Source organism: Nicotiana tabacum, chromosome 5 (genome assembly GCF_000715075.1).
Source record: "Nicotiana tabacum cultivar K326 chromosome 5, ASM71507v2, whole genome shotgun sequence".
Classification (NCBI taxonomy): domain Eukaryota; kingdom Viridiplantae; phylum Streptophyta; class Magnoliopsida; order Solanales; family Solanaceae; genus Nicotiana; species Nicotiana tabacum.
This window is the reverse complement of record NC_134084.1, coordinates 13,635,000-13,643,311: the sequence shown is the minus strand read 5'-3', so window position 1 is coordinate 13,643,311 and position 8,312 is coordinate 13,635,000.

Genomic DNA, 8,312 nt, shown 5'->3' with positions numbered 1-8,312 from the left:
GAGACAGGTTGGACAATCCCTTGAAGCTCGACTCCCAGGCCTTTTCCCGGCACAAATCCATTACCCAGCATTTCTGAGACCATCATGACCGTTGTGGCAGCTACCCTAGGGTGTGGGATGATTTCTCCTTCAGAAATTTTGTTGGCCGACCCTGTATCGAAAATCTGGTAGACCCAAGGACCTTTGTCATCAGCGGTCTCTATGAAAGGCACAATGGTTCCGCCCATGGTGCATGTTGTATCCTCGCCGTGTAACACGACCTCTTGTCTTTCCCACTCGAACTTCACCGTCTGATGTAGGGTGGAAGGCACCGCTTTGGCTGCATGAATCCAGGGTCGTCCTAACAGCAGATTGTAAGAGACTGTGGCATCTAACACCTGGAATTCCATGGTAAACAGGACCGGCCCAATGGTCAGTTCAAGTACAACATCCCCCACAGTGGCTGTTCCGTTTCCGTCAAACCCCCGGACACAGATGCTATTCTCCCGGATTCTTCCACGGTCGATCTTTAACTGGTCCAGGGTGGATAATGGACAAATATTGGCGCTTGAGCCGTTATCCACCAATACTCGAGTTACCACCGAGTCTTCACATTTGACAGCTAGGTATAGAGCTTTGTTATGCTTTGTACCTTCCACCGGCAGGTCATCATCTGAGAATGTTACCCTGTTCACCTCGAAGATCTTGCTGGCAATGGTTTCTAGGTGGTTTACAGAAATCTCACTGGGTACATGAGCCTCGTTCAATATCTTCAACAGGGCCCGACGATGCTCCTCAGAATGGATCAGCAACGACAACAGTGAGATCTGGGCCGGTGTTTTTCTCAGCTGTTCGACCACAGAATAGTCCTGTACTTTCATCTTCCTCAGGAACTCTTCAGCCTCTTCTTCGGACACAGGTTTCTTGGTTGCAACTGGGTTGGTTCTTCTTAGCTCCACCGGAGCAAAACATCGACCTGATCGAGTCAGCCCTTGCGCTTCACAACTGACTTCTTCCATCTGTTTTCCTTTGTACATCACTACTGCCTTTTCATATTTCCAAGGCACAGCCCTGCTGTCAATCATCGGCAGCTGGACCACAGGCTTTATGGTCACCCGTTCTCTACATAACCCTTTCAACACGACCGCCGGTGTGGGCAGGATCCCTAGTATTACCAACTTGCTTGGCTCGACGGACGGGCTCTTTCCCAAGATCACTACTGGCTTGACGCCTTCTGCCTGCGACTGTACACTCGTTCCTCCACTGGTTGAGACTTCTTTTGGGGCGGCTTGGATCATCATCACTGTTTGCGAGGGTTTTCTCAGCTCTCCTCCCTCATACACCAACTCAATCATGTGAGTTTCGTGGTGCGCTGGCAGTGGGTTTTGGTTGATGTTAGGAGCCTCCGGTGTCTGGACCTCGATCTTATTGGTGTCAATAAGATCCTGTATGGCATGCCTTAACTTCCAGCACTTCTCGGTATTGTGCCCGAGCATCCCTGAACAGTATTCACAACTGATTGAACGATCCAAATTCTGAGGTGGGGGATTTGGTTCCCGAGTGTGGACAGGACTAACCAAACCCAATTGCCGCAGCTTGTGGAACAAAGCGTGTAGGTTTCTCCCAGCTCTGTGAAGGTTCTTTGCTTCCGCAACCTGTCATTCCTAGCATCTAGATTTCCCCGGAAGCCTGCCCCTGAAGGGTTTCTATATGCCCTTGGCGGAGGGTAGGTGTTTTGTGGTGGTGCATATATGTTCTGGGGAGCCGGTGCGCGCCATTGTGGGCGAACCGGAGGCTGAGTGTATACCTGGGCTTGGTGTACGGAACAATGTGGTTCTCGAGGTGGATAGAAATTTTGTGGGGGGTTGTATGGGTATCCTGACCTGTGAGGTCTGGGTTGGTTGTAGTGTGGCCTGCCAGCCCTGGACCAACTGTCTGCCTCAATCGTGGCAACCTCTTCTTTCTTTCTTCTCAACGCACCTCCCATGCCGTTTTGAATGGCCTGGGTTGTGGCCTTGAGTGCCGAATAGTTCAAGATCTTGTCAGACCTCAAACCCTCTTCTATCATGACCCCTATCTTGACCACCTCGTTGAAAGATTTTCCAACCATTGTCACCAAGTGACCAAAGTAGGTTGGATCTAGTGTCTGCAAAAAATAGTCCACCATCTCTCCCTCTCTCATGGGAGGATCGACTCTAGCTGTTTGTTCTCTCCAGCGGAACCCGAACTCGCGAAAACTTTCCCCGGGTTTCTTCCCAGTTCTCAATAATGTGAGACGGTCAGGGACTATCTCGAGATTGTACTGGAAATGACCTGCAAAAGCCTGCGCCAGGTCATCCCACGTGTACCACCTGCTGAAATCCTGCCTGGTATACCATTCCAGTGCAGATCTGCTCAGACTTTGGCCGAAATAAGCTATCAAGAGCTCATCCTTGCCTCCTGCCCCTCTCATTTTACTACAAAATCCCCGCAAATGTGCCATGGGATCACCGTGCCCTTCATATAAATCAAACTTGGGCATCTTGAACCAAGCCAGGAGTTGGACATCCGGGAAAGGGCACAGATCTTTGTATGCCACGCTGACTTGATTGCCCAGCCCGTGCAAGTTCGTGAAGGATTGCTCCAGGCTTTTGAACTTTCTCAACACTTCATCCTGTTCAGGGGCCTTAACCGGCTTCTCAACCTCTACCGGTACTTCCAAATGTGGATTGTAAGCCTGTGGTTCTGGTGCATGGAATGTAGGCTCAGGGGGATAGTATTGGGTATCGTGAGCCTGAAACAATGGCTCACTGGTCGTTCGCTGCAAAGGGGCTGATGCAGGTCCCACAAAAATGGGCATATTGGGTGTTGGGAGAGGTTGATGGGGTGGTGGAGCTTGGGAATCGTGAGGGCTTCTTTCTTGATGATAGAGGGGATTTGGGAGGCTTGTGGAAGGGCCAGAGTGAGGGTACTCCGGCATGTGTCCCAGTGTTTCAGGACTCTTTTGTGTTTTGGCTAGGGCTAGTTGCATTGCATTCATTTCTAGTCCCATCCTTTCAATCTTTTCCATCGCTTGTTTTAACAACTGGCTCATCGGCCTTTCTTCCTCATTGCTATTCTCCGAAGTAGTCATGCTTGTTGCTACCGGTCCTTTGGATCTGGTTTGGTATGAATGTGTTGCCAGAATTCTTTAACAACTAACTGTCTGATATCAGACAACAACAAACTTCGTTAGTGTTAGAGCTTAACATATTTGATCATAACACATAGAGGATGCAATGCACCTAGGCAGTTAACCGTTTCTACATGCTTTGCTTCAAACAACATGTGTCATCCCGGTTTGCTCATTCGTCTCTTTAAAGTATTTTGCGAAACCCTGCGTTTTATTTTATTTACATTTTCTTTTCTTTATTTATTAAAATCGGTCGAATCTTATGGGGATTGCCTACATATCACGTCCCCGCGTGAATCAGACCAGGCGTAGTTCTGCCTTAAAGTAAAAAAAACACACAATTCTTGTGAAATCATTAAATTCATTCTCAAAATTTTGCTATTACAAATTACTTCAAGCAGGGAATAGCAATAGTACAGACTCCACAGTTCTTAACCCGTTTTGACCAAAAGAAAAGAAACAACATATGGAAAAGCGACAAAGCCAAATAAACAGGACTCAACCAAAGATTAATTTTCCAACTTAGGGACCCGCGAGGCATTATTCGGCCTTTCCGCGGCCCTTGGTGTGAGGTCCCTCTGCAGGTTTTTCAACTCATTCATGATTCGGTGGACGTAACCCATGATGGAAACAAGGAGGGTCTTCCGAGGCTTTTGCTCGCATGCCAGGCATCTCATGTAGATGTAATGCCCAATCTCGTCGATCTTTCCCCGAATGTTGTCCCTTTCCGCGAACAACTGCCTTATCTGTCGGTTCTTTAATCCTAGTGTTTGTGCATTGCTGGCAAGCTGGTCCTGGAACATCTCCATTTGCCTTTCCATTCTGGTCATTGCATTGTAACATTGCCTTCTGTCGGATTGGGCATCTCGTGTTTGCTTGAAGATCCTCTCTTGAAGAGAGGCATTCGTTTTCCTTAAGGTCCCGATGCTCAGTTCATAATCCCTTATGACTCGTTGCAGGCGCTGCCTCCGAGCCATCGCACCCTTTGCCCACTTGGTCCGCAATTTTGCTATGCTGGCCTTGGCTCTTTCCAAATCTTCCTGGCATTCCGCAACCTGATCCTTTAACCCTGCTATCAATCTTTTATCTGCCCGGCTTCTCAGCTGGCTATTAGCCTCCTTTTTCATTCTCCGGATCTGACCTTTGAGGACCTCGCCTTCTCTGATTAATCTGTTCTTTTCTCCCTTGTGGGTAGCAGACTGCAATTGGCACTCAAACCTCATATCCTGAACTTGTTGCTTCAGTTTGCCTGCTTCGGCAAGATATTCCCGCTCTTTGGCTAACCAGCCCCACTGCTCTTGTGAAGATTTGGCAAATTCTTACAGGTGAGGTCTTTTGGTCGGTCTTCCAGATGATGTCTCCCCTTTGTACCAGGCCTGATACCCGGGCGAAACTTCCCCTTTTGCCTGATTCATTACACAAGTATTTGCTTCTAAGTATTGACATTGGCTCCAAATTTGACGCACCCTTGCTTCGGGAAACTGGCCGTCGGGACTGATCTCGATCACCTGGGTGCTTAGATCCTCATCTTTCGGCACTATCTGATACCTCCCTAGTTGCCTTAAAACCCGATACGGCACGTATGGTTGAATGCTCTTGAGTCCCATTAAGAGGAAATGGGGTCTGGCTGCTGGCATGTATATGACTTCGTCGATCGGTAACCATCCTAGCGCCCACTGTATTTGACTGGCGTTGAGGGTATGGAAATATGAGGTCCATGCTGTGACTCCTTCTGGTAGGTAGGTTTTATTAACTCTGGTATAGAACTCCTCTATGCAGGTCTTTCCAGCGGATCCATGGCTCAGAAACTGGGCTCGGTGACATAGGTGTTCGGTCATCCACATTTGCAACAACAAATTGCAACCCTCGAAAAAGCTTCCTCCAGCTTTGCAAGATGTGAGAGCCCGGAATATATCAGATACTATCATGGGCGCCAACGTACTATCACTCTGTGTGAGCAACGTACTGACGACCCTTGCTATCTTTATGTCAATATTCCCGTCTTTTATTGGGAACACTAGTAGTCCTAAGAAAGTTATCATGAAAGCAATCCGTCTATGTTCTTCCCACTTTTGGCGATTACCTTTGCTGCACAACTGGTTTTCTGGCTTGTCGAATCCTCCTATGTGACCATATCTTTGATATATGAAACTCATGCTGCAAAACCCTTTTGCCAAGTCAGGGTTATGAATTGTTCTGACTATCTTTAAGGAGTCCAGAAACCGGTGTATTGCTACAGCTCTTGGAGCAATCAGATATTTGTGCCTCAGAGGAGTCTCAGCGCTGCCGATATACCCTGCTATTTCTTCTAAAGTTGGGGTAAGTTCAAAATCTGAGAAACGGAAGACATTGTGCGCAGGATCCCAGTGGGGGACTAGTGCCCTTATGATATCTCCTCGTGGCCTGATATCCAACAAACCCGTGAGGCCTTTCAGATACTTCTTGATTTCGTCATGCCCTTCTTTGCCTAAATCATTCCACCAAAGCCGCAATTGGAGGGGGATTTTACTCATGATTGAAAAGGGTTCATTCGGAATCATGCTCATTCTGCACATTTATTAATAAGATTTTAACAAACGACACTTATTCTGATAAAAACAAAAATATATGGGATTTTTTTTTTGAATTTTGAATTTTCGTATATATATAAAAAACTTTCTAAAGAAGTCAATAACGGAAAATATTTTGGATTTTTGTTTCGAAAACTGGGAGCCTGAAAGAACTTTTCTAGACCTTTAGCAAGACAAATACTTTTGCAACACATAAAGATATATATACATTTTGAAGTAAGGAAAAACTTTTGAATTTTTCACATATATATATATATATACATATATTTGCAACATGTTTTTTTTTTATGACAAGACAAACTATATATTTCTATTGATATTTTATTTTTTGAAAGACAGAACAACGACTTTTCAAAATTTTGGCAGAGTTTTGACAGTATTTGTTTTTTTTTTCAACAATAAACAATCAATTCCTAACCGTTATTTCCCTTTTTTTTCACAATATGCCAAATATTCAAACACTGGTCAGCATGCGGGCATGAGACAAATAAATGCACGGAAAACAATAGGATGCATCAGAATGGCCTTTTCATATCAGGTTGCTAGTCCTAGACGGACCCAACCCCTGTGTTGAGTCCCCTAAGTCATATGCAACATGATGCAAATAAGCGTTCCTACTAGGGATCCGGCATGAAGTCACGTTATTCTATGTTCAAAACCTGGGTCGGTGTTCTAGACAGTGTACCCGAGCGGACAACTCGAGTTGAGGAAGGAGCTCCTTTCCGGGAACCAAAAGGCCAGCCGGCTTAGAAACTTTCCGAGCCTCTTTTATTTAGGGTATGACACTAACAGAATAGGGAGTCTCAACCAGTGAGCACATCCCCGGAGGTAAGAAGAGAAAGGTTTCGGCACAGTTTATATACAGTTCAAATAATATCAAAGCGGTAAAAGCAGCATTTAGCACATTAGGCTCAGAACATGTAATAATCAGATAATAAATAAAGCCAAATAATAACAATTATTCTAAGCTAGAATTCTTAACCCTGAACCAGTGGTTCTGGGTATAAGTCCCCAGCGGAGTTGCCAGAGCTGTCACACCTCCTTTTTCCGCGCCCGCGGGGGCGAGGGGGAGTTTTTTCCAATTAAAGGACAATCGAAACGGGATTGGTTTATTTATTTCAGAGTCGCCACTTGGGAGATTTAGGGTGTCCCAAGTCACCAATTTTAATCTCGAATTGAGGAAAATAATGACTCTATATCTCAGTCTGCGTACCAGAAATCCGGATAAGGAATTCTGTTAACCCGGGAGAAGGTGTTAGGCATTCCCGAGTTCCGTGGTTCTAGCACGGTCGCTCAACTGTTATATTCGGCTTGATTATCTGATTTTATACAAGTGTGAACTTATGTGCAAAATTTAACTTTTAACCGTTTTTATTATTTTACTGTTTTTATCAAGAATTGCAACGTTGTGAAAATGTATCTCGAACCGCGTTACAATCAATGTACCCGTGGTCGTCGACACACTTTGATTCCGTTGAGATGTGGATTTGGGTCACATCAATGTGCACCCGAGTTTAAGGAAATCAAATTATTAAAGACGCGCCTAAAGTGACTAGCGTATTTATTTTGGGTAAGACCGTGAAATTTTACTAAACGGTCCATCCCGAAGTCCAAATAATTTTTTAAAACAAATATTTACTAAGGGCCCCGCAATTTGTATTTTTATTTGGCGAGGCTCATCTCATTCTTATTATTATTTTTTTTAAAATGAATTTGCAACGTCATGGACATGCATCTCGAACCACGTCACAATCAATGTACCCGTGATTAGAAACACATTTCGACTCCGTTGAGATTTGGATTTGGGTCACATAAATGTGCACCCGAGTTTAAGAAGGTAAGATTTATTAAGGCGGGTCCTAGAGAGTCTAGCGTATTGTTATTTTAGGAGGGTTGTGAGATTTGCTAAACAACCCGTCCTGGAAACTAAATGCTTCGATAATATACATTTTAACGAGGGTCCCGCATCTTATGCATTTTTGTTTGTCGAGGCTCATCCCGTTCTTATTTTTGAAAGGATGTCCTATGACAACTACGTTTCTTATCGCGTTTGTCTCTACTAATTGAAAACAGTAGATAGTCCTAATTAATTACATGCTTGCAAGTTGTTTGTAACAATATTCAGAAATTCTTAAAAAAATCAGAAATGAGGCTACCTATATAGTCGGCCGAACAAATAATCATGGGCCCAAATCTAGCCCACGCATGATTGGCCAGACCTGGGCCGCTGCTTGTTCGATGCGAGCCTGCTGGGTCTGTTTTGACCCGGGCTCGACCCTCATGGGGTTGAGATTGCAAACCGTGTTCTTTATCTAAAAATGGTTTTAACAGTTATATATGAAATTTATTGGAAAGGCAAGGAATTAATTTACAGTATACGATTTTCATGCTTGGCATACATTACATGCTTATACTGCACCATTGCACTAAATCTGAGATACAACCTATTACCTTGGGCATGCTCTTATCACCATCCTATATACACAATCTAACATTCAACTACCCTTCATTGTCAATATTAGGCCTGAAGGCTATCCCCAGCACCCAAAACAAGCATAAAATTTTCTACATTACATGATATTTAAGGTAGCAAATTATGTATATAGAAAAAA